The following is a 25,963-nucleotide window of genomic DNA, read 5'->3' as shown; positions in this document are numbered from 1 at the left end:
AAAACCATGTTCATTTTTGTAAGGGTATAACCTCTGCAGTTGTTTAATTGTATTTTTTTAAACGGATCATAATTTTTGTTTGATCTGACATTGCAAACTGTTACCCAACTACCTCTTTAGTGAACTAGCTTAGCATACCACTAACCAATTAGCTTAGCCTATACCCTTCACCAATGTTCAGTATACATTTTTATATATATATATGTGTATATATATCACACATACATATGTATGTTTGTGTGTGTGTTTTCATTTGGTCAGGAATTACAAATAGCTGCCCCAAATACCCTTTCAGTGCTAGCTTAGCATGCCATTGCCACAAAGTCCACTGTCTTAGCAAATACCCTTCGCACATGTACGATTATATTTTTATACAGCACTTATTATACTTTTTAGTTTGATCAGGTGTTACAAACAGCAACCACAGCCACAATGAACTAGCTTAGTGCACCGCTAACCAATTGATCCACTAGCTTAGCCTATACGGTTATACATTTTTATATGATTTTGTTCGTTTAGGCATTACAAACAGCTACCCTTGTAGGGTACCCTCTATTATAGATGAGTGTTGAATACATTTTTGTATATATGTATATAATGTTCTGCTACTTTTTCAGGGAACCAGCTTAACACACCACTAGTCAGTTAGCCTTCACGTTAGCTTGTACCCTAAATGTTTAATTAGAAATTTTTATACATATTATACATTTTTGTTTGATGGGGCGTTACAAACAGCTACCCCCAAAGGTAGTAAGTGGACTTAATGGTAGGATTGAATTGTTCATGACACTATGAATCAAAAAAAATGCTTTTTAGTTACAGGATTGTGTAGTTACCACATCTACCAGCAGAGGCTAACTGGATCAGTAGTTGAGGCTGCAGCCATTTTTGTTCTTTTTACTTTACGTCACACCTGTCAAATAAGGGAATTGCATAATCACCACAATAAACTCTGACATTGTGCATTTTTGTTTGTTTGTTGATAAAATAAGCTTACAATTTACATGAAATCCTGTAATTAGTTATATCAACAAGAGCAAACAGGCAATGGCCTACATTTCTCATTTTAATTACAAAAACCAACTCATGGGACCATTCTCTTCACTCTCTCTCCTAGCAGTATCCTGTTAGTTAGAGGATTAGATTAACTCTCTTCTGCATTTCCTCCAATCAGATTCGAGAGCAGGTGGTGACATGGGCCAGAGGGGCTTACCTGAGATCAGTTTATGGTTTGCCTGAAAACGGCTGTGGTTTGTGTCTGTAAGGCAACAGCCCGCCCTTGATCAGCCGCACTGGCCTTTCTTTCGCTGGTTCAGAGCTAATCCTGCCTTCATCTCATTATTGGATCTGCTGCTGTTTAGCTGTTCAGACCTGGCATAGCCATGGCATTGGCTTCTGAAAGCAACAAGTTAGACGCAGTCACCTTCAAAAGTCAAAGAATCACAGTAAACTGTGTTACTTATGTAGCATTTGATGAGCCGGAAATACAGATTTAAGATACAGGGCATAGAGAGGCTAACAAAATTAGCATGTAGCATGAATTAGCTTTCTGGATTATTATTTCTCTCGCTGTCAGCTCTGATTAGTTAATTACATGAAACACAAATCTTATCAATTGGGTGTGAGAACATGTTTTTTTATGTTGTATACTTATATCCGTAGTTTAGCTACAGGGTTAATCTCAGAAGATGGGAACTGATGATGTAGTTATGTTAGCCCTCATACTACATAATATTGATATTATTAGCTGTGTATGCTAATGCAGACTCTGGATCTAATGTTTTCTGTTTTTGAACTGGGGCAACAACCACCCAGAACACCCTTGTAATCAAATGGCAACCACTCAGAACACCTTATAGCAACACCCTAGCAACCACTCAGAAAAGCTTAGCATCATGCTGAAAAGTTTTGCATGGACAAATACCACTAATTTTCACACGTTTCTTAAGGAAATATAAATGTTTCGTCAGTGCAAAGAAATATAGCATTAGATATGTTCTTTTTTCAAAGGGAACGATAGAGAATTTCACATTATTTAAATTTTTATATATATATATATATATATATATATATATATAATATTAGGTATATCAATTTCTTCACATTAAAACTTTAACCTGGTTAATTGAGAGCTCCCATTGTTTTTAAGTGTAGTTTTATGAGGGGTAGCACTGTCCTTCAAGATTTAATCCTGTTAGCCCAGTGCTGCCGCAATCCTAATCCACACAGATTGCTGAAGTCCGCTCTGAATGGTCTCAATCCCCACGGAATGTCCAACAACTGCTAAACATTCAGGTAAAAAACTTGATTATAATAACTGTATTCCTGTCTGGAATCTGTCATTTAGCATGATTTAGCATTATTTAGCATGCTGATGGTGCTCTAAAAGGAAGTAGTGGTTTAGATCTGATGAGTGTTTTAGGATTAGCCAGTATATTAATCCTTTTTACCAGAAGTAAAATTACGTTTCTGAAAGTTTTTTTCAAGTGGACTCACTTAAATAGTTAAACACTATACAATAAGGTTGTAAACTATATATTAATGCTGTTTAGCATGGTAGTTAACATGAACGTACACCATTTATTTTTTCTGCTTGTTCATTTCTGTTTTCTGTTCCGTTCAGAAGTTTGGGGTCAGTAAGATTTTTTGTTTTTGTTTTTGGAATAAGTTTCTTATGTTCACCAAAGCAGCATTATTTAATCAGAAATATGGTACAAAATATTATTTAAAAATATATATTACTACAATTTTAAAATGTATAAAAAAAAAAATTTGTAAAAATATAATTTATTCCTGTGATAAATTACCATTACCCCAGTCATCAGTGTCATGTGATCCTTCAGAAATCATTAATATGCTGATTTGGTGAATGTTTATTATTATGATCAATGTTGAAAACAGCTGTGATACTAAATATTTTTTGTGGAATTCTTTGATGAACAAAATTTTACAAAGCACTTTTTTTCTTTTTCTTTTTTATTCGTAACAATGTAATGGTCTTTACTGTCACTTTTGATCAATTTAATGCATTGGTTGCTAAATTAAAGTGTTATTGTTATTATTATTTTAAATGACCCCAAACCTTTGAGCTGTAGTGTTTACAAATACATTCTTAAAATTTAAGGTTGTAAAAATACGCTAATACATTTGGGACTAATATGAAATAAATAAACAATAATATATTTATAAATTCGCATTGGCCAATAATTCATGTTAACTATTGCATTAACATAAACTAACACGTGTTGTTATTGTAAAGTCTTACAAACTAACAAATGAATGTAAATTTAAATAAAATGAACCTGTATAAGGTTAAAAAAACAACCTGCAAGGAAAATACATAACACAAATCAAAAAGAAAGCAAGTGCAAGTGAGTCTACTGATGGACTTTGTTTACACACAAAACTACTCATTTTAGATGCTAACACAGGCGATTAATATCTTGGTCCTCAGGGCTAAACTTGCATGGTGCATTTTGCTTTGTGCAAAACATTTAGATGGACAGAGTGAAAGATCAAAGAAGTGATTAAATGACTTTTGCTTGACTTTCTGAACACCCCTTGCTGTGCAATTGACTGCTAATCGTTTGAATGGCTGCCATAAACTGGGCCTGCCATACTGGGTCTTTCATAACATCATATTTTATGTAAGACAATTGGGTCCAAAATAATTTTAGAGCGAGCCTGTTGTGAGAACTAGTCTGCAGACCCACAAAAAAACACTTTCATTGTTCTCCATCAAGCTTATCAAACCTCTTGTGTTTGCTAAGGGATGTGGCAAATGTTACATCATTCTATTTCTGAAACTGTGTGGGGTTTCCCTGGAAAAGTACCGTAATAGTTTGGATGAATAGAAACTTCATTGGGCTTTCCCAAGGATGAAATCCTTGCCTTGGAAGCAACTCCCTTTAAATATTGTAGCTCTGAAGGAGGGTCCTGGGTTTTAAGTTAAGCTTGACAAGGATGAAACATAATTAACTGTAACTTATTTCAGGTTAAGACTGTTTCCCTGTTGACTCAAACAATGGGAGTTTATGGCATTTTTCCATAATCTATTTCATCATCAGTGTGTATTTATTGATTTAACAGAGTTTTCCCTTCCCTCAGGATGTTTAACTGGGTGGTGAAGGTCGTGCCACATCCTCCCGATACACAGGAGGATCTGGGGGAGGAGGCGATCACTGCGGTAAACCCACAAGCCCATTAACATGGACTCATAATGCACACCTCACAAATATCTGTGACTCTATTTAACAGTGCAAATAATCTGATTGACACTAAATGGGGTCATGACCTACATAAATGCAAGCGTTTTACTAATATGAACTCAATTTATATAGTTATTTGTAGTTTGAGACCCCTGGCCTAGTGTTTAACGTACTTGCTAACGTACTATAGTGCTCATGTTGATAATATAAGTTTGAATCTTGCTTGCAACATTTTCTAAACCCATTGCCTTTTCCGCACTGTTAAAAAGGCCAACAATAAATTCAAAAATGATTATAATGATGCTCATATATTATTGTCTTGCTGTTGCATTGAACTCCTCTCATATAATAAACCTCTAATTCTCTTAAATCTTCCTCTGAAGAATGGAAAAACATCAAATCGAGGTACATTTATAGCACTCTTACTGATTTAATGTATTGCAACATGATTGTTTATTAGCTTTAATGTAAAATATATGGTCACACTCATAGACTGTAAAACGTCACACTTTATATTCGGTGGCCTTACAATGTACCTACTAACATAGCAACAAGACTACTTTTCTGCAAAATTCCCACATTAACTGCTAATGAGTGTGGGGTATGATTAGGTTTTGGGGTAAAGGCTCCATTATGATTATAGTTATAGGAATGTTAAAAAGTGCAAGTATTTTAAATCAAAACAAGTATGTAGGCTACAGTACATAATGAGTATAGTATCAAATGGTTCAGTACATATGGTTAAGGCCAACTAATATAAAGTGTAGCACTGTCCAAATATACTGCAGTATTATAAAATCAATCAAAATATAGTATACTAATGTACAATGAGCCTCTATCTCTCTTATTGTCATGCAGACAAGTTCAATTCAACCAAAACAGGCAGGGAAGAAGACCAATCATCTCAAACCTCAAAGGACAGGTGAGTCTTGACCGATCTTTCCTGTAAAATACACAAAAATCATTCTCTGACTGCCTGGACATGAAACATGCTGAAATCTGTTTCAGTGTTCAGAGTGGTATGTTGAACTGGATCTCCAACGGTTTTGCAAGCGCTCTGCCCCAACCTGCAGGGAGTCCTCTTCTTTTGAGAGCCAACCCTGATGCTAAAGTATTGATTTCATGTCAACTAAAGTAGATTGATATTTATTAACGTTTGGTATAGCATATTAATGTGCACTCAAAGCAAAAATGTTTTTGTTTTTTTTAATTTTGCAGTCACTTCAGGATGAAGGTTCTACGGACAGGTAAAGCAATGAATATTCTTATCAAGAACATCAGTCCACTGAGGAATCACTCTGCATGAAGTGTTTACTGTACAGTGACCTCTCTCTTTCTGCCAGGGCTGGAGTTATTGGCTGGATCTCACAGGGAATTGGAAAGGTGGTCCCGCAGCCTGATGAGAAATACATACAGGACGAGACTCCAGAACCTGAAGATGTCACAGAGGTTAGAAAACTGCAATATTTTATTTTTATCAGAATAAGTAGAAATATCCAAAAAAGATTAAAAAAAATAATAAAAATTATCTAAACCTTAATATATGATTAAAAGCTTACAATACATACATTTAACAACAGATTAATGTTCTAATATTTATTGTTAAAAAAATGTATTATTTAAGAGTATAAGCAAAAACATGCATTTATATTTTAGAAAACAATTAATAAAATAAAATATTTTAATCTTAATATTATTATTAATTTGGAAACAGTAGGCTACCAATCTGATGTATATCTAAAAAAGAAAACTTCAAGACAAACGTCTAAAACCATATATGCTTATTATAATGAATTATTTATATTAATAATCAATAGTAAATAGTTAATAAATAGTAACTTTGTTTGATACATTTTAACAACTGTTTTGCGCTTTGTTTTCATTTGCTTTTACCATTTACTTGAGGTCAAAATTGAACCGATTCATATTAATCATATATGATAAATGTAACAAATGTCCTTAAGAATACATTTAAGAATGTAAACAAAAATCATAAAATGCATTTCTTATTAATTAAAAAAATAACTATTTAGTAATATATCACAAGAATTCATCAATGTTTGTTCACTTGTCTAAAACTATTAAACTATTAAATTAGTTAAGTCATTAGAATGATTAATAGTGACTTTATATGGTACGTTTTAAAAATGCTGAATTCTTGCAAATCACAATGAATAGTTTTCTGCGGTTTCATTTGTTTTCTTTTCATGTTCTATTTACTTCAGGTTTATGAGGAAAAGGACCTCCCAGGTGTGTATCAGTCAGTCTATTAAGAAAAACAGTTGAATTAATAAACTCTATGGTGGGTTTAGTACTAAAACTTCATACATTTACTGTGTATTTCTTACACCAGATCAAGAGCCTTTGGCACATATACCAGTAGTAGAGCTGGTGTCAGAAGACGAGGCATCTGAGGTGGAACCAGCCGCTCAGTTCCCTCCTAAGTGAGTGTCATTCTGTGGAGCACACAGGGGAAAGGTGATATTGTTAGGTGCAAATTGGGTGCCTTAAGTTTATTGTAGGTGCTTGCTTTATTATCCATACTCAAAATCATATATAGCCACCTGAATCTAGAGGCTTAAAGAAATAGTTCACCAAAATGAAAATTTACCAACCCCCAGGCCATCCAAGATGTAGATGAATTGCTTATTTCAATATGTGAACAGTGTCGTGAACTGGATAAAGAGCGGCTTCCAGAATGCTATACCGCACCATGTGACCAGACCCCCAAATTCCAGTTCTTCCACGCCAAGGTCATCTCAGTGCTCAAACAAAGGTATTGTTCAATCCGTATGATACAGAATATAGCACTATTTTAAAGACTGTAACTGTTTAGCTTCATATTTGCTTTGGTTCAGTTTATTCACCTCCTCCAGAGTCGATATCCAGCATGACGGAGATCGATTCAAGAACTCCCAGGTGAGTCACGTCAAATTTGATGCACTCTTGTGCAATTGCTTACTGGAAAATTGTCTTCGATGCCCACTTCATGTCCCTCTTGTTTTCAGTATGGTGGGCTGGATTGTTCAGGGTCTGGGCCTTTCAATGCCACAACCAGTGCTTAAAAACAAAGAAGGATGTTTGGTAAGTGAGGAGTAACGCTTTGACGTTATTAGCTCAGGTTTAATAGATGTTTCTCAATACTGACTCTCTTTCTTTCCAACAGGAGGATGGGAAGATTGTGCAAAATGGTGAGTAAGATGTTCCTCTTTCAACACTGTTTACACAGTTTTTAATAACAAACTCGGTTTGTTTCCTGGAAACTCTAGCGTGGTTTCAGTAGAATATGAAAACACAAAGATCACTGCATGGGTAACAACATCACCCACTCTGTGAGACGTCAAAATACAAGTAGAAAAACTTCAGGGTGAGCGGTTCTGTTGCAGTGTAGGACAAACTCATAACTCAGTCCATCTTCTCCTTCTGTTACAGGGGAGAGGACACTGAGAACCCTTTAAACAAAAGGAGAGAGAGCGCAACACAGCATTACACAGTCACAGACAAATGGACAGTGGAGACAGATGCATTTGAAGAAGAACAGTGAATTTGTAGCTTTCTTCAATGAACAGGCAGCTATGAAAATCTACTGAATGTAATGCCAGACTTTCTCTGCACTGTATAATGAATATATTTTTAATAACCTTTATGTTTAACTTAAAATTAGACTCTCAGTATTGTATGAATAGCTGGCATCTCTCAGAGGTGTGTTTGTTGTTGCTGCTGCTGCAGTGATCTTTATGAACTGACATTTAGTTTGGCTTGACTGTACTTGTCTTAAAACATTTATGATCCTCGTGAGATGTAATTATCATTCATTTTACTGCAAGTTTCCCTAATACGTGTTAAAAATGTACTCGAATGAAAAGAGTAGAAAGAACACATTATTTTAAAAAGAGAAAAAGCTGTATTGCCTTGACTTATAATTGTGGCTGCTTTTCAGGCTGCTTTTAAGTCATGTACGTTACCGTTCAAAAGATTGGGGTCAGTACAAATTTTTTTAAATGTTTTTCAAAGAAGTCTGTCATGCTCACCAAGGCTGCATTTAATTCATCACAAATACAGGAAAAATAGAAATATTGTGAAAACCTATAGTTTAAGCAGCATTATTCCAGTCTTCAGTGTCACATGATTCAGAAATCATTCTAATATGCTGATTTGCTGCTCAAGAAAAATTATCAATTTTGAAAACAGTTGCTGCTTAATATTTTTGTGAAAACCATGATAAAAAAAATTCTGCATTCTTTAATGAATAGAAAGTTCAAAAGAACAGCATTTATTTGAAATATTTTGTCACTTTTGATCAATTTAATGCTGAATAAAAGAATTAATATCTTAATCTTACTGGCCCCAAACTTTAAACAGTAGTGTACACTTTGTTTTCATTTATTGTCATTTAATCTGTATATATTTAATGTAGATTAATATTTTATATTCTTAATGTAATATTGTATTAATGCATTTCATTAATAAAGGAAAGTAAATAATTGCACTCATGTGTAAAGGGTTTAGTCTCTATTGGCATAATAATAATAAAATATCTTGGAAAAACACATGCAGATAACTTTCCTCTCAACCACAGTAAATAATAAGTAATAAGAATTTTTGAAAGAAACATCTTAAAATATTTCCTTTTATAATGAGCCTTTATTTAATCTTACAGATGTTTCCTATTTTCTAAGCCATCAGATGTCAATGTGTCCTGATGTTTGAAATGTTAAAAGTAGAGGAATTATTAAAGCAAAACAAATGTAAATTATTGGCCTGTATAACGGTTCTGTTCAAAAATACCTCATCACATTAAATGTAAGAGGACAAAAACCAGCAGTTTGTGAAGTTTTAAAACAGTCCTCAAACATGGCTGTGTCTTCAGCAGGCGGTGCTCGGTCAGCTCCTGCAGACCTTGTTCTTGAGGAGATTGACTCTGAAGATGAGGCTCAAGAAAAAACATGTCCAACAACGAACTCTCAGCCAAATTCACAACCTCAGTCCCAACCTCAAACACCTTGGTCACCGGAACAATCTCTTCCACTGAGTGTCACCACACCCACACAAGCACACATAGAACTGGAGGACGCAGAGACCCAAACTGCACGATGGACGCCCATGATGGAGAACATCAGGAGAGAGGCAGAGGACACCGCCATATTAATTATGGAGGAACGGTAATAAATTAATCTCTTGCTGGAAGCACAGTGGCAGTTGATGGACAAGTATTTGAAGTATAGGACTTAAAGGAAGAGTTTTCCCAAAAATGTATTTATTCACCCTCAGGCCATCCAAGAGTTTATTTCTTAATCAGAACAGATTTGATGACATTTTGCATTGTCATTTGCTCACCAATGAATCCTCTGCAGTGAATGGGTGCCGTCAGAATGAGAGTCCAAACAGCTGATAAAAACATCACAATAATCCACAAACGATCAATTAATGTCTTGTGTAACAAAAGGCTACATGTTTTTAAGAAACAAATCCATCATCAAAGGCATTTTAACTTAAAACCGTTGCTTTCAGCTAAAATACTAGTCCTCTATCCATATAATATCGCTTTCACCTTTTAAAAAAAAGTCATCTCTTCTGAATCAGGGGAGAAATATGCTCAGATCAACCACTATTTACAAGCGAAAACAGTCCAAAAGAGCTCTTCAGAAATTTGATGGTGGATTTTGATGGAAGACCCCAACAGGTCTTGGACTTTTTCACTAAAAAGCATTATTATGGACTTTGTCCAGAAGTGAAAGTTTAAAGTTAAAACGTCTTAATGATGGATTTGTTTCTTAAAAACTTAAAAGCTTTTCACTTTACAAGACGTTAATTGATGGACTGGGGTTGTGTGGATTACTTGTGGATGGTTTTTATCAGCTGTTTGGACTCTCATTCTGACGGCACCCATTCACTGCAGTGGTGTAATCCTAAATTTCTCCAAATCTGTTCCCATGAAGAAACAAACTCATCTACATCTTGGATGGCCCAAGAGTGAGTACATTTTTCATTTTTGGGTCAACTATTCCTTTGAGTAAAAAACGAGCCTTATTTGTGGTGCTGTTCTCTGGCGCAGGTTGATACGGGAGCGTCTGGCGATGGCTCGAATGGCAGAGGAGGTGGCGCGGCAGACAGCAGAGATAGCTGTCAGGGAGTTGGCACAGGCCCGGTTCGGCATTCAGACCATTGCAGAAGAGCCAGAAGATGTTGATCAAGAGTAATTCATGCACACCAACAAAAAATCAATCAGACCAATCCCTCTTTGTGTGTATGATAAATGTGTATACTTTACATGCATACAGACAAAAATATGTTCTGAATATTTTGTGGAAATTGTGATTCATTACCACTCAAAGGGTAGGGTAAGAAAGATTCAAAACTTATGTAGTTTTATTCATGTTACAAAATATTTCAAATAAGTGCTTTCTTTTGAACTTTCTATTCATCAAAGACTTCTGAAAAAAATGTTTTCCACAAAAATATTAAGCAGCACAGCTGTTTGTTTTTCAGTGACCAATTCTTGAAATTTTGTCCCTCTAATATTAAACATTTGGTAACATCCTAGATGTGCATACCAAAACCTTAATAACTTGAATTTTGTGTCACAGATTACAAGTGCTGCAGGAAGAGGAAAGTGAGATAGAAGTCATACGGAATCAAATTTCAGAGTAAGACTCCTGCTTTCCTTGTAGGGAACATGTTTTATTTGTATTTCTCTGTATTTGTAAGCTATATCAGTGTTTTATAACAATATGGCAGCATATAATTACAATACACGCATTTCCGGTGCACTGCTTAATATTTCAATATTATGTCGTGTCCTAGCAACCGCATAGCATCCCGTAGAGGCGCACTGTACCCCTCTGCGGTTGCTATAGTAACTAATAGCGCCTCTGATGCTTGTTTTCTGCCTCGTCTCTGTGAAGGATGGCGCAGATTCTTCACTTCCAAAATGAACATTTTTATCGTTCTAATTAATCGCGTCAACATATCATACAACTTCCATTGCGTTAATTTATAAACAAACGGCACAAAAATGGATGGATATGGACACTGCGTTACCTGATGCGCTCAGAGACCGCGTCTGATTTCAGAGTAAGTTCATTATAATAACACGACAGTAACGCGTCAAGCCAGCTTATAGCCTAGCTTATAGTTTATAATATTTTGGAAATGTTTCAAATTAACCAGAGATTTTTGGAAATCAAAACAGGCACGCCTCAGTCTGTTGTTGCTCCATCATGCGAAAATTGTGCTTATGTGAGTTTATTTATAGCTGACACACATGTGTTAGTTGCTTACTGATGTGATTAGCTTGTTGTTTATATAATAGCTGATGTCTGCGTCATGCCTTGTGTATACACAGGTGTCAAGTACCTTCAGTTAAGGAGTTTCTTCCAGAAGGACAAGAGGCAGAGGCTGTAGACACTGCGTTCACAGTTCAAACCCCTGTGGAGGAGTTCAAGTCCTCTTCACCTCTACAGGAGGAACCAGAGCCTGAGGAGATTCACGACGAGGAGGAGCCCAGGGACTCCAGTGAAGCCGAAGAAGAACCTAAGCCGATCACTCAGCAACCTCAGTCCATTACCAGCACCTCTGTTTCGCAAACTGATTCACCGGTAATTCATGTATACTGTCCATCTAACTTTAAACTTGGACTAGGTCTTCTTGTTAGACCTCCGGCTTTATATCTCTTACATTGTTTTACTTTTGTGACTTTTCGCACATACTTATTATTCAGCGTGTACACAAAGTACATAAAACTCCCTCAGGAGACTGAATAAAGTATACCATGCTCATATTTTTCTCTCTGTGTTACAATGAAATAAATGTCCACTAATATTACTATTATTTTGCTTTATATAGGTGGAGAGTACAGCTCTTGAAGAGGAAAGCAGTGGTGAGTGTTCATCTCAGTCATTCAGAATAGATCATGTAAACACACTGATGCTAACATAATAAAAAGCCACAGAATGAAAGCCCTCTGTAAAAAAACGTGTCCCGGACCTCCCTCTCCCTCGTTGGGCCCTTGGAATTGTCCTAACCTTTCCCCTATTACCCCCCTGAATAGCCCGACTAGGCAGAAAAAAAATTCCATTTGAGTTCTGGCAAAAAAATTGTGAATATTTTTGCTTGAAATGTCGTCTTGTGTTTATATAAATTTCACTTGATTTGATATTTTATCTAATTCAATATGTTTTTGGGGCCACTGTAATTGGCATTTCTGGACATTATTCTCAGAATGTAGTGCACAACACAATGGAAACAAGCCGCAACACAATGGAATTAGCAAAACACAATGAGATTAGTCCTATGCGTTGTGTTGTGGCGTTTTCGTTGTGTTGTGCACTACTGGGCAACCATAAGCTCTGTATGACAGAGCATCAAATATTGTACACATTTCATGTAACACAATATATCTGACTATGTTCTACTCTCCCCACAGTCCCTTCCAGATGTGATGCGCTGAAGAGATGTTTCATGCGTGTACCATATGCGCCACAGGCCCTTGACAACTTCAACCAGTTCCTGACAGACATCGGTGTCACTTTGCCCAAAGTGCCTTCCATGCCCAATCTGCCCCCTGCTCTCTCTCAAATCACCCAACAGCTGCCATCACTCCCTCCACAACTGGCACAGCTGCCGCAACAAATTTCCCAGCAATTCTCCAACATCACCCCACAATTCCCAAACCAGACTCTTTTTAGTGCTCATTTTCCCAGCTTCCCCGTGCAGTTATCCAGCCTCTCACAACAGCTGTCCAACATTCCGCAACAAATTTCAAACCTCCCGCAAAAGGTATCCAACTTTCCACAAAGGCTGACCAGCATTCCACAGTTTTCCATCCTTCCGCAACAACTCTCCAGCATTCCGCAACAACTCTCCAGCATTCCGCAACAACTCTCCAGCATTCCACAAAAGATAACCAGCATTCCACAGAAGATTTCCAGCATTCCACAGTGTGCCCAGCAGTGCTACTCTAACATTCAAAGCCGTCTCAACAAACTTAAGCCGGATCAGGATGCCCAAGGAGCAACTGCAGAAGAGTAGGGATCTGGAGTTGGACCATCTCGTCCGCCAGTCCCCGCTCCATTCCCCCCGTACCCCTTCGCCCTCTTCCCCAAGTTCCGTCCTAGACTTGCCCAATGTGCCCTCTTACCCCCGTCTGCCACCCATCACCCCTTCCAGGCAGTTGTCAGGCGTCTCCAACCCTGCCTTCCACATTGAGGACGACCCCACCTCTGCTAGACCCTCAGGTGATCCACGCTGTCGCCTTTTTTGTTAGACTAGTCTGCTTTTCTTATGCCTTGCTGCCAAATGTGACTTAGAGAATGTTAGGTTGTGGGTGCCTGTAGTGACCAAAGTGACCTCTTTATGTTCCAACCATTGACCTCCATTCCCTAAGGTCCATTTTACCTCAAGGTAAGTCTTGAAGAGGGTGCTACTGAAGGTGTCAGGGTTTCTTGTGTGTTTCTTTATCGAGTATCGTCTAATCTCCAGTGAGCTCCAGACTGAGTGTGCACCCGGCCGTGAATGTCGAAGATGTCGACTCCAACCGAGGGAAAGGAGGAAGACGATCTCGCCCCATACCACCAATAATAAACCCACAGGACCCTAACCTCAAAACCCTCACCGTCCCTGGTGCCCGTAAAGCCAATCGGACCAGGTAAATCCGCTTTGTTTGATTAATCGGTGGATGTAGAAAAGTGTGGTTACATTAGAAATATTTCACAGGCAAAAAGTTCTATTGTTTTTTTTGTCAGTGTAGCAATATATGTTGCACTGCTCACACAGAAGTCACTTTCAAATCGAGAAGTAATGTGTTGAATTCATGTGAACAACTTGAACCCTCATGCGAAATTCCAGATCACATGGATTCTTATCGAAATGGTTGGATTTCAGACAGTGGTATATATGACCACACCTAAAGAGTGAATATAAAGGACATTTGGACTTGACATTTGATAACATAAAGCCCAAACTATACTTCATGTTTTACAGAAGCTTCCACTTTCCCACTGTCTGATGGAAACTCTTAAAGCCATGTGTGCTGTTCTCATCCAATCAATGTTATTGCCCTCATAAATATGCAAATCATAATATTAATCCAGAGTTTACAAATGTACAGTGAGAAAATCTGGAAACCTGATACTCAGGATTAACAATAGCATTGAATTAACAGGTTCAACTGTGAAAAACCCAGCTGATACACAAATATTGATATACATTTTATGTTTTGTTTCTTTTCTGTTCTGTTGTCTGTGCACACACAATCACTTACGCACATATATACACGTCACTGGATGCAAACAGTGTATGCAGAGACAGAAAGCCACTGACAATTTGGACCAAGATGTAAGATGTTTTAAATAAGCCCACTCCATATTCTCCTCTTCATTTTGTGCATTTGTGTGCATATTAGTAAATATGTGAAGACCTTCCCATTACCTTACTTACCATATCAGAGTTTTTTTTTTCCCCATTTCATTTTTCAATGCATTTATTGTAACTTATTTTTGTAATTAGTCCTGTAGAGCCCCATCATAACACACCCTTGTTATCTTCTTACAGCAAGAGACTTTACTCACAGGATGATGAGGAAGAGGAGGAGTTAGAAACTGAAGTCCGGGCCTGGCCAAGTCAGAGTAGCATCTCAAGTGCAGATGACGGGTAACAAATACATACTCTTTTAAAATGTGAAATTAACATGAATGCATAAATTTTGCTGGAAATGTGGCACAAAACGCATTACGTATATAGGCTAGTTGCAAATTTTGTTGATTTTCTTTAATGTGCTTTGGGAAACCCCAGAACAATATATAAATATGGGATTGTTTTGGTGATATTTTTCTTTCTTTTTTTTTTAAATGTAGTATTTATCTTCTGTCTTCAGGCTAAATCAACGGCCAGCCTCTTCAGCCAGCCAAACTAGTACTGTAGTAAATGAGAGGTTACAGGAGCTGGTCAAGCTGTTCAAAGAGAGAACAGAGCGAGTCAAAGAGAAGCTGATTGATCCAGATAACTCGGATGATGAAACACCACCTGCCTGTCAGTTAAACACAAATTATCACACCAAGTAGCATTTATTATAAAGAACGTTAGATGTTATCAAAAATTCTAGCAACTTGATTCTTATGAGGTTTTTTTTATAAAATATAGTGTGCTTTAATAAAGAAAGTATTTGGACGCCAGTTGTCAAACATTATTTAATGAACTTACTAATTAAATTTGGGGCTAGATGTTGAAAAATTGTTGAGAAATGCTGTATAATCATTTCTTTGCACATGCCACCTAAGTTGTTATTCATACATTTTATGTGCAACTTAAGTGTGCACATACTTTTGAGGGCTATTGGTTTCAAAGTGTATGTACCAAATAATATGGTCTTTTATGAACAGCCCCAGCTAAGCAAGCTCCAGCTCCTCCTCCTCCTGAACCTCCAGCAGAGCAGAAAACAGAGCAGGAGGTACCCGAGGCCCCTGCTGAGAAAGAAGTGGAGAAAACAAAGCTCCTTTGCTGTAAAGTGAAACCTCAATCCAGGATTGGTCGGTTTCTGCAGTACCGTTTTCCATCCAGCATCGACCCCTTCACCAGTGAGCGCTCCTCTCGTCTCCTGCACTCCTCTCTTTGTAATCCCGAAGACTACAACTGTCTACATTTTAGCTGTCTTGGCATTCCATACTCTCACATAAATCCAATCAGTTACTGATTTTCCTTCATTTTTTGTTCTGTTCTCACACCCTTTTGCTCCTACGCTTCACATTCCTCTCATTTTTAAACTTAAGCCTTTGGTAACTAAGCATCAGGTTTATAAATGATCAAATACAAGAAAAAATTACGTGCTTTTGTATAAAGGGATACATTTGGTGCACATTGGTGATTTAATTTAATGTATATTCATGTTTGTTAATTTATTTAAATCATTCAAGTTTAATTGAAATATATAAAAAATTAAACATTGCAACTCCTAAAATTTGTTTGGTTTTAAATAAACATTTTGGTGCACCACAATATTTGTTTTCCATAAACCATTTGAGTAATCTTCCATTGCTCTGTATTCTCTGTAGATCTGATCTACGTACTTTGGCTGTTTTGCGTGTCCTTGGCGTTTAACTGGAACGCGTGGATGATTCCTGTGCGATGGGCATTTCCATATCAAACACCGGATAACATCCATGTTTGGCTGTTGATTGACTACTTATGTGATACTGTTTACATACTGGACATCCTGGCCTTTCAACCCAGACTGCAGTTTGTGCGTCATGGAGACCTTGTGGTAAATATAGACAAAGACAAGCAAAATATTAGAGTAAAATTAATGTTTTTTTTCACCCTATGTTTTGAAAAATATTTGTTTTCAGACCGGCAAGAAAGAGATGAGAAATAATTACATCAAAGCTGTACGATTCAAGGTAGTGAGACATTTATGCTGTTTATCGTTTCATTAAATACAAATTAACTTTTTCAGACTGACTAAATTTGATGCTCTGAGGTACTGGAGTCTGAGGATCTCATTTCCTGTGTTGCAGCTGGATGTGGTCAGTCTGCTTCCTCTGGAGCTTCTCTACTTCAAAACAGGGATTAATCCACTTCTCCGCTTACCCAGGATCTTGAAGGCAAGCTGCTACTCTGACCGACTAACTGGACTTTAGAAAGATCAGTCCATGATGAACTTAGCTAATTCTTTAATGTCTCCATCCTTTATGCAGTTCATGTCTTTCTTTGAGTTCAACAACCGTCTGGAAGCTATACTGACCAACGCTTACGTTTACAGGTTAGTTGTTAGCTTCTATAAGCCTTTCTATTGAGAATTTGTTTAACATTTTATTTGGAGTGTTTATGCCCATTCATATCTCTCATTTAATTTATCAGAGTTATTCGAACCACCACCTACTTGCTGTATGCCGTCCACTGCAATGCCTGTCTGTACTACTGGGGCTCTTCATATGAAGGTCTGGGTTTCTCAGATTGGACCTATGATGGGACAGGCAATAGGTAAGTTAATCAGTTCTGTTATTAGTTTTCATTTACAGCCAATTTTTTTTTTTTTGCACCAAAAACAGTTTAAAATGTTTTGCTCCTGTACCTTTAAGAATTATGTGTAAATGACCTGTTATGATTGGCTGAAATTGATGCATCAACATAAGGTTGTTCATTATAGTAGGCCAAACTGCTGCATAGTCATTAATACACTAAACAAAATTATAAACGCAACACTTTTGTTTTTGCCCCCATTTTTCATGAGCTGAACTCTTTTTCTATGTACACAAAAGGCCTATTTTTCTCAAATATTGTTCACAAATCTGTGTTAGTGAGCACTTCTCCTTTGCCGAGATAATCCATCCACCTCACAGGTGTGGCGTATCAAGATGCTGATTAGACAGCATGATTATGGCACAGGTGTGCCTTACGCTGGCCACAATAAAAAGCCACTCTAAAATGTGCAGTTTTATCACACAGCACAATGCCACAGATGTCGCAAGGTTTGAGGGAGCGTGCAATTGGCATGCTGACTGCAGGAATGTCCACCAGAGCTGTTGCCCGTGAATTGAATGTTCATTTCTCTACCATAAGCCGTCTCCAAAGGCGTTTCGGAGAATTTGGCAGTACATCCAACCGGCCTCACAACCACAGACCACGTGTAACCACACCAGCCCAGGACCTCCACATCCAGCATCTTCACCTCCAAGATCGTCTGAGACCAGCCACCCAGACAGCTGCTGCAACAATCGGTTTGCATAACCAAAGAATTTCTGCACAAACTGTCAGAAACCGTCTCAGGGAAGCTCATCTGCATGCTCGTCATCCTCATCTGGGTCTCGACCTGACTGCAGATCGTCGTCGTAACCTTCTTGAGTGGGCAAATGCTCACATTCGATGGTGTCTGGCACTTTGGAGAGGTGTTCTCTTCACGGATGAATCCCGGTTTTCACTGTACAGGGCAGATGGCAGACAGCGTGTATGGCGTCGTGTGGGTGAGCGGTTTGCTGATGTCAACCTTGTGGATTGAGTGGCCCATGGCAAATGGCGGTCACACCAGATACTGACTGGTTTTCGGACCCCACCAATACAGTAAAACTGCACATTTTAGAGTGGCCTTTTATTGTGGCCAGCCTAAGGCACACCTGTGCAATAATCATGCTGTCTAATCAGCATCTTGATATGCCACACCTGTGAGGTGGTTGGATTATCTCAGCAAAGAAGTGCTCACTAACACAGATTTGTGAACAATATTTGAGAGAAATAGGCCTTTTGTGTACATAGAAAAAGTCTTAGATCTTTGAGTTCAGCTCATGAAAAATGGGGGCAAAAACAAAAGTGTTGCGTTTATAATTTTGTTCAGTATATGTACAGTGCATCCGGAAAGTATTCACAGTGCTTCTGTTTCCACATTTTATGTAACAGCCTTATTTAAAGGTGCTGTATGTAGGATTTTGACTCTACTAAAGCATAAAAATACCATAATATGTTTGCAGATATTTAAGAAACATGCTAAGTTAACATACTTGTTTATCTGAAAAACAATGCTACAGTCAGTTATTCTCCTTTGAAAATGTGCATTCCGGCCCGGAATGTCTGTGTTTGTTATGGTATGTGAAACCCGCCCACTGCCAGTTTACCCAATTGTATTTCGGCACCCCGGGTTGCCAGTTGCGGAAAAACACAGTGTATTTAATTTCATTCATAGTAATGTTCTCTCGTTTCCGTTGGTGTCGTTAATCTGGCAACCTGCCTGTGCATCAAGTCTGAGGAGGAGGGGCCGGGTGAAAAAACCCGTCTCCAATATTTTGAATTTGGACTGCAATACCTAGTTCAACCGCTAGGTGTCAATCCTACATGCAGCACCTTTAAGTATTCACAGCCTTTGCCATGACACTCCATGATCCACGTTTCCACTGATCATCCTTAAGATGTTTCTGCAACTTGATTGGAGTCCCCCTGTGGTAAATTCAGTTGATTGGACATGATTTGGAAAGGCACACACATGTCTATATAAGCCAAGGTCTCACAGTTAACAGTGCATGTCGGAGCACAAACCAAGCCATGAAGTCCAAGGAATTGTCTGTAAACCTCTGAGACGGGATTGTATCGAGGCACGGATCTGTGGAAGGGTACAGAAAAATTTCTGCAGCATTGAAGGTCCCAATGAGCACAGTGGCCTCCATCCGTAAATGGAAGAAGATTCTACTCATCAGAGTAGAAGAAAAGCTCAATGCACCAAAATATAGAAATAGCCTTAATGAAAACCCAGTCCAGAACATTCAGAACCTCAGACTGGGTAGAAGGTTCACCTTCCAACAGGACAATGACCCTAAGCACACAGCAAGAGTGGCTTATAGACAACTCTGTGAATGTCTTTGAGTGGCCCGGCCACAGCCTGAGCTTGAACCCAATCAAATATTCCTGGAGAAACCTGAAAATGTGCATCTGCGCCCATCCAACCTGACAGAGCTTGAGAGGTGAGGAGATGAGAAGAATGGCAGATAATTGCCAAATGATGATGAGCAAAGCTTGTAGCATCATACTCAAAAAGATTTGAGGCTGTAATTGGTGCCAAAGGTGTTTCAACAAAGTATTGAGCAAAGCCTGTGAATACTTATTTACATGTGACTTTTTTTCGTTTTTTAATTTTAATAAATTTGCGAAGATTTCAAACAAACTTCTTTCACGTTGTCATTATGGGGTATTGTTTGTAGAATTTGGAGGAAAATAATGAATTTAATCCATTTTGGAATAAGGCTGTAACATAAAATGTGGAATAAGTGAAGCGCTGTGAATACTTTCCGGATGCACTGTAAATGTGGGCAGACATGTTTAATTTACTCTTGTTTAAAAATCATGGTGATATTTGAAAAATATATTTTTCTCCTATAACCCCTTTAAATTTTATCTTTAAACACATTTTCAACATTTATATTTTGAGATGCACTTAATTTGTTCACTTTGTGACTTTTTCAGTTATTTTCGCTGCTACTACTTTGCTGTGAAGACTTTGCTGACCATTGGTGGTCTGCCAGAACCCACAACACTTTTTGAGATTGTGTTTCAGCTCATCAATTACTTTATTGGAGTGTTTGTGTTCTCCATCATGATTGGTCAGGTAAGGCCATTATCATTGTGTGAAAGGCATCCACTGATTGGTTTTCAATAGTGTTTAATATCATTGATTGAGGCTTGCGTTGTGTCAGATGAGAGACGTTGTTGGTGCAGCGACTGCGGCTCAGACAAACTATCGTGCCTGTGTGGATAACACAGTGAAATACATGGCCTCCTACCGCATCCCTAAAGATGTGCAGAACAGAGTGAAAACCTGGTACAGCTACACGTGGCAGTCCCAAGGCATGCTGGGTAAGACCATAAGACGCCAAAATATATTACAGACATTCATCCATAATGCTCAGTTGATAACTTAAGATAAAAATGGACATTTTGTGGTTTCATGCAGATGAACAAGAGCTATTAGATCAACTACCCGACAAGATGAGGCTGGATATAGCAGTGGACGTCAGCTACAACATTATAAGTAAAGTGCCACTCTTCCAGGCAAGTGCTAAAACTAGAATTTTTTTCTAACTAAAATTATCCTGAAATTCTAATAAATAAATAAATATATATAATTGAATATAATATGGTGCAGTTGTGGCCTAATGATAGAGAGTCGGGCTTGTAACCCGAAGGTTGGGGGTTCGAGTCTCAGGTCCGGCAGGAATTGTCGGTCGGGGGAGTGAATAACCAGTGCTCTCAATACCACAACTGAGCTGAGTCCATTGAGCAAGGTGTCGAACCCCCAACTGCTCTCTGGGCGCCACAGCAATATGGCTGCCCACTGCTCTGGGTGTGTGTTCACAATTGTGTGTGCACTTGGATGGGTTAAATGCAGAGACGAATCGCCTTCGATTATGAACGTGATATTACCTTGCTTGTCAATGAACTAGGGCTCTGTGTAGTAAATGCCGCTCCATCTGAAAGCTACAACGACGATGGCGATTTACTACTAATCACGAAACTGTCTTTACTGACTAGATGCGCATGATAATCGAGATAGATATAGATATATATATATACATATATACATCACTTCATAAATTTAAATTGAATTGTGCAAACTATTTGCCTTAGCTGGTGTTAAAATGTATGTGTATATACAGATACAGAGTTCTGGCATGAAACTCTAGATGGCGCATTCCGATAGGTCTAACTCAATCTGACCTAATGACATCATTATCACATGGCACAGCTGATTGGTTCTCTCCTGTATCGGTAGCCAATGAGCTCTCTGCTCAACATTCAAATATATGACTAGTGCTTGTTGTAACAGTTTGCAGCGTGCTTCAGAAACCCTTCACCTTCCCCAGCTCCACCTTTATAGATCTGCTACGAGGTGATACACGTATGCTATAGGGAGTTATTTCATGTGTGTTATATTTGCAGCAGCCGTTTTTCTTATATGCTCACAGCAGCATGCTGTGGATATATTGACAGTAGCAAGTCTTGGTACTTGCTTTGCTGCATCAGCAGCGTAGCAGATCTGTTCCGCCAAGACCAAATACATTAACACTGTCATGTATGTTACCAATCCCTCCGAAAGTTGTCATGACAGAAATGTATGTATGTGTGTGTGTGTGTGTACAGGTTTATATATCCTGGTGGGGACTTAAACCTGAATACACACAGACTCATGGAGACTCGTGTCACGGTGGGGACCTAAATTGAGGTCCCCATGGGTACAAATGCTTATAAATCATACAGAATGATTTTTTTTTTTTGAGAAAGTAAAAATGCACAAAGTTTCCTGTAAGGGGTAGGGTTGGTGTAGAGCGATAGAAAATACGGTTTGTACAGTATAAAAATCATTACGCCTATGGAGAGTCCCTACAAGGATAGCTGACCAGACGTGCGTGTGTGTGTGTGTATGTATGTATGTATGTATGTAAAAGGAATATTATATTTTATAAGAAATATAAGAATTTACAAAATAAATAAACGAATGAATGAATAGTATTTAATAATGTGCATAAATAAAAACTTTACATTTCTACTTTTAAATCACTGAAGTACATGGCCTTGTTTTTTACAATTGTAACTGTCTTAGGTTAACCACATTTTATTTGACAAATTAGGTAAATCTTTAACCTGTCTTGACTTTGTTGCTGTATTCCTTATCTGCATCTCTTTTTCCCTTCGTCATTGTGCCTTTCTCAGGGCTGTGATAGACAGATGATCTTTGATTTGCTGAAGAGGCTCAGATCAGTGGTGTACCTTCCAGGAGACTATGTCTGCAAGAAGGCAAGAAACATAAAGAAGATTTTTAGCCTGCATAACAGACCTTCAGATGTACTTGTGTTTGTGCAGAAAAATCAGTTTACTATAGCAATAAAGGTAGAGATATATTAATATATTTATTACAGGATGAAGTAGGTCGTGAGATGTACATTATAAAGGCAGGGGAAGTCCAGGTAGTTGGTGGTCCTGATGGAAAGACAGTGTTTGTGACCCTGAAAGCAGGAGCTGTGTTTGGAGAGGTCAGGTAAGTGCTGCACTGCAGTATCTAGTTTTGTCAGTATAAAATCACTCATTGTCAAATTTGCTTTTAGTTCATGTCTTCTTCTCCAATAAAGCTTGCTTGCTGTGGGTGGAGGAAACCGGCGGACAGCTAATGTCGTAGCACGTGGTTTTGCAAACCTCCTCATCTTGACCAAAAGGGACCTGAATGAGATCATGGTGCACTATCCAGAGTCCCAGAAACTGCTGCGCAAGAAAGCAAGGTGAGTGCTACTGGAAGGAAAATAATGAGCCACAAAGATTTCCCAATTTTTACTTTCTTTTTCCATTATGATGAATCAACGATATTTCACTAGTATTTCACCAGGTAATTTTGCAGCCCTAGCTTCTTTTCAAATAATGTGTGACCTGCTGTGTGCCCGTAAGGAAAATGGTGATGAAGGATAAAAAGCCTGCTGAAAAGAAAGAGGAAGAAAAGGAGCCCATCCCGATTATTCCTCCTCGCACCGAGACGCCCAAACTGTTAAAAGCTGCTCTGGAGATGACAGAGAAAACAGGAATGAGAGGAACATGGTCCAAACTTAAGGACAGGAGCAACAGATCAAGTGTCTCCTTGCAGGTACATACCTTGAACTTGACCCAACAAAATTGATTTAAATTGAATTAATATAATAATTTATTGGAAAAATATATATATAATATATATATATATATAATATAATTAATATAATAATGTGTGGGTGTTAATACAATATATGCAAAATATCTTTTGTATAAATTATATATATATATATATATATATATATATATATATATATATATATATATATATATATATATATATATATATATATATATATATATATATATATATATATATATATATATATATATATATATATATATATATACACCACTGGTCAAAAAGTTTTTGAACGGAAAGATTTTTAATGTTTTTTTTTTTTTTAAAGAGGTCTCTTCGGCTCACCAAGCCTGCATTTATTTGATCCGAAGTACAGGAAAAAAAACTGTACAATTTTGAAATATTTTTACTATTTAAAATAAATGTGTTCTATTTGAATATATTTTAAAATGTAATTTATTCCTGTGATTTCAAAGCTGAATTTTTAGCATCATTACTCCAGTCACATGATCCTTCGGAAATCATTCTAATATTCTGATTTGCTGTTCAAGAAATGTTTATTATTATTATTATTATCATCATCAATATTTATTAACAGCTGAGTTTTTTTTTTTTTTAAGTTTTTTTCAGGATTCTCTGATGAATAGAAAGATCCAAAGATCAGCATTTATCTGAAATAAAAACATTACACATTTATACCATTCAAAAGCTTGGAGTCAGTATCATTTATTTTTTTGTTAAAGTAATCATAGAAATTAATACTTTTATTTAGCAAGGATGCTTTAAATTGATCAAAAGTGATGGTAAAGACATTTATAATGTCACAAAATATTTCTATTTCAGATAAATGCTGTTCTTCTGAACTTTCTATTCATCAAAGAAACCTGAAAAAATCTACTCGGCTGTTTTCAACATAATAAAAAATGTTTTTTGAGCAGCAAATCAGAATATTAGAATGATTTCTGAAGGATCATGTGACTGGAGTAATGATGCTAAAAATTCAGCTTTGAAATCATAGGAATAAATTACATGTTACATAGTTGTAAAAAATATTTAGTATGTATAAAAGTATTTATCAAACACATTTTTTTCACTTCTTCCTTATGTAGCACTCCATCTCTTCTTCTGCTGCGCCCAACTCTCCAGTCCATGAAGCGCACTCAGATCAAGACGCAGACACTCTGTCTCAGATATCAGACAGTTCAATGCAAATCCCCACGACCCCCACCGGTGCTGGAGACAGGAATGTATTTGCTGAAGAGGGCCCAGCGAAGGAGGAAAAGAAGTAATCCAGCGGCAATAATGCAGCTATGAAATAACCCAGACAGCTGAGACCATCAAATAATTTGCAGGACACTGTTGTGCTCAGTGTTTTGCTTCTGAAACGGGTCATGAGGTCAGATACAGTCAATGAACTCAGGAATGCACAAAACTGTCTTCTCATTTCGTTTTCTCATTCTGAATATATATTAATGATATACAGTAATAAGCAGAATATAACTTCATACAAGCATAACCCATGAGGTCTACCCAGAATGTCTGGATGCTTTTAGCTTTGGTCAGATGTCAGTTACTGTAGTGAATTATAGAAATAGTTACACGTTAACACCCCTAATGAAGTGATATTGCATTAAAACAGACCTGAAATCTCGTTTGCTTCTGCTATCCAAGTGCCTTAATAAATCCTGAACACTGTTAAGCACTGTACACACCTTCAGTGCTCATTGCTGTATGAGCTCATATATTTTTAGTATTATGTAGCATTTAGTCCCAGTTTTACACAGTATATCTCAGTGTCCTAACAGTTCACTTAAAAACGCAATACATTTCAGCTATGTGGCCTGTTTGAAACACTCTAGGTCTAAACTAAAGATGTTACATTAATATGATATGCACATTAATATGTAACATTTTCTCTGAATGTATAAACTGCATATTTTGGAATTATTTCAGGTCGCTTAGTTTCTCTGTGCAACATCTGTCTGCTGAAGATAATAGTGTCAAAGTGTTGAAATACAAGTGATTTTATTCCTCTGTTCATGATATCCAAATGTAGGAAGAAAGGTTTTTGCTGCCATTAACTAAATAAAATCAAATAGGCCTAGTTAGCTTTTCAGAACCAAGAACAGATGGCCAGAAGGTTTGAAAATGAAAATCGCCTTTTTTATATAAACTGTCTCTGATGACTTGTTTTTAATTACGTTTTCTTGTTTTTATAGCTTTCTTGATGTATAAGTTTGTGTCAAATACTGGGAAGTTAGTTATGCTTGTTGTACAGTCACGTGTAAAATGGAGAGCTAGCAGCTAGACATTATGTACAAGCTTTATGAGTATTATTTACTTGTGTAAATGTTGTTGATTGCTGATACTGTTTATTATTTGTATTATATTGCTGTTGCAGAATGTTTAGTATGTGTTTAGTACATTCTGAGCAGCTGAATAAGCAGCTTTATGGCCTGAGTGACCCAATTGTAAATAATTCAAATAACTGTATAATAATCTCTAGGTCAGTGTTGAGTGATTTGAAATTGTGTCAGCATTAAAGTAAATTATTATTTGGCTCGCTGTATAATCTTTTTTGATGCTCTTTCGAAAAAATTATTTTTTTCTCCTTTCACCCTTTTTTTTA

At 37.3% G+C, this 25,963-nt stretch overlaps 1 pseudogene; it reads left to right on the top strand.

Annotated features, from left to right (window-relative positions):
• The first annotated feature begins 4,108 nt into the window (after positions 1–4,108).
• LOC131533853 (cyclic nucleotide-gated cation channel beta-1-like) lies at positions 4,109–25,834 on the top strand (annotated as a pseudogene).
• The last annotated feature ends 129 nt before the right edge of the window (positions 25,835–25,963 follow it).

Source organism: Onychostoma macrolepis, chromosome 25 (genome assembly GCF_012432095.1).
Source record: "Onychostoma macrolepis isolate SWU-2019 chromosome 25, ASM1243209v1, whole genome shotgun sequence".
In the NCBI taxonomy this organism is placed as follows: domain Eukaryota; kingdom Metazoa; phylum Chordata; class Actinopteri; order Cypriniformes; family Cyprinidae; genus Onychostoma; species Onychostoma macrolepis.
This window is presented reverse-complemented; position numbering and strand designations above follow the sequence as displayed.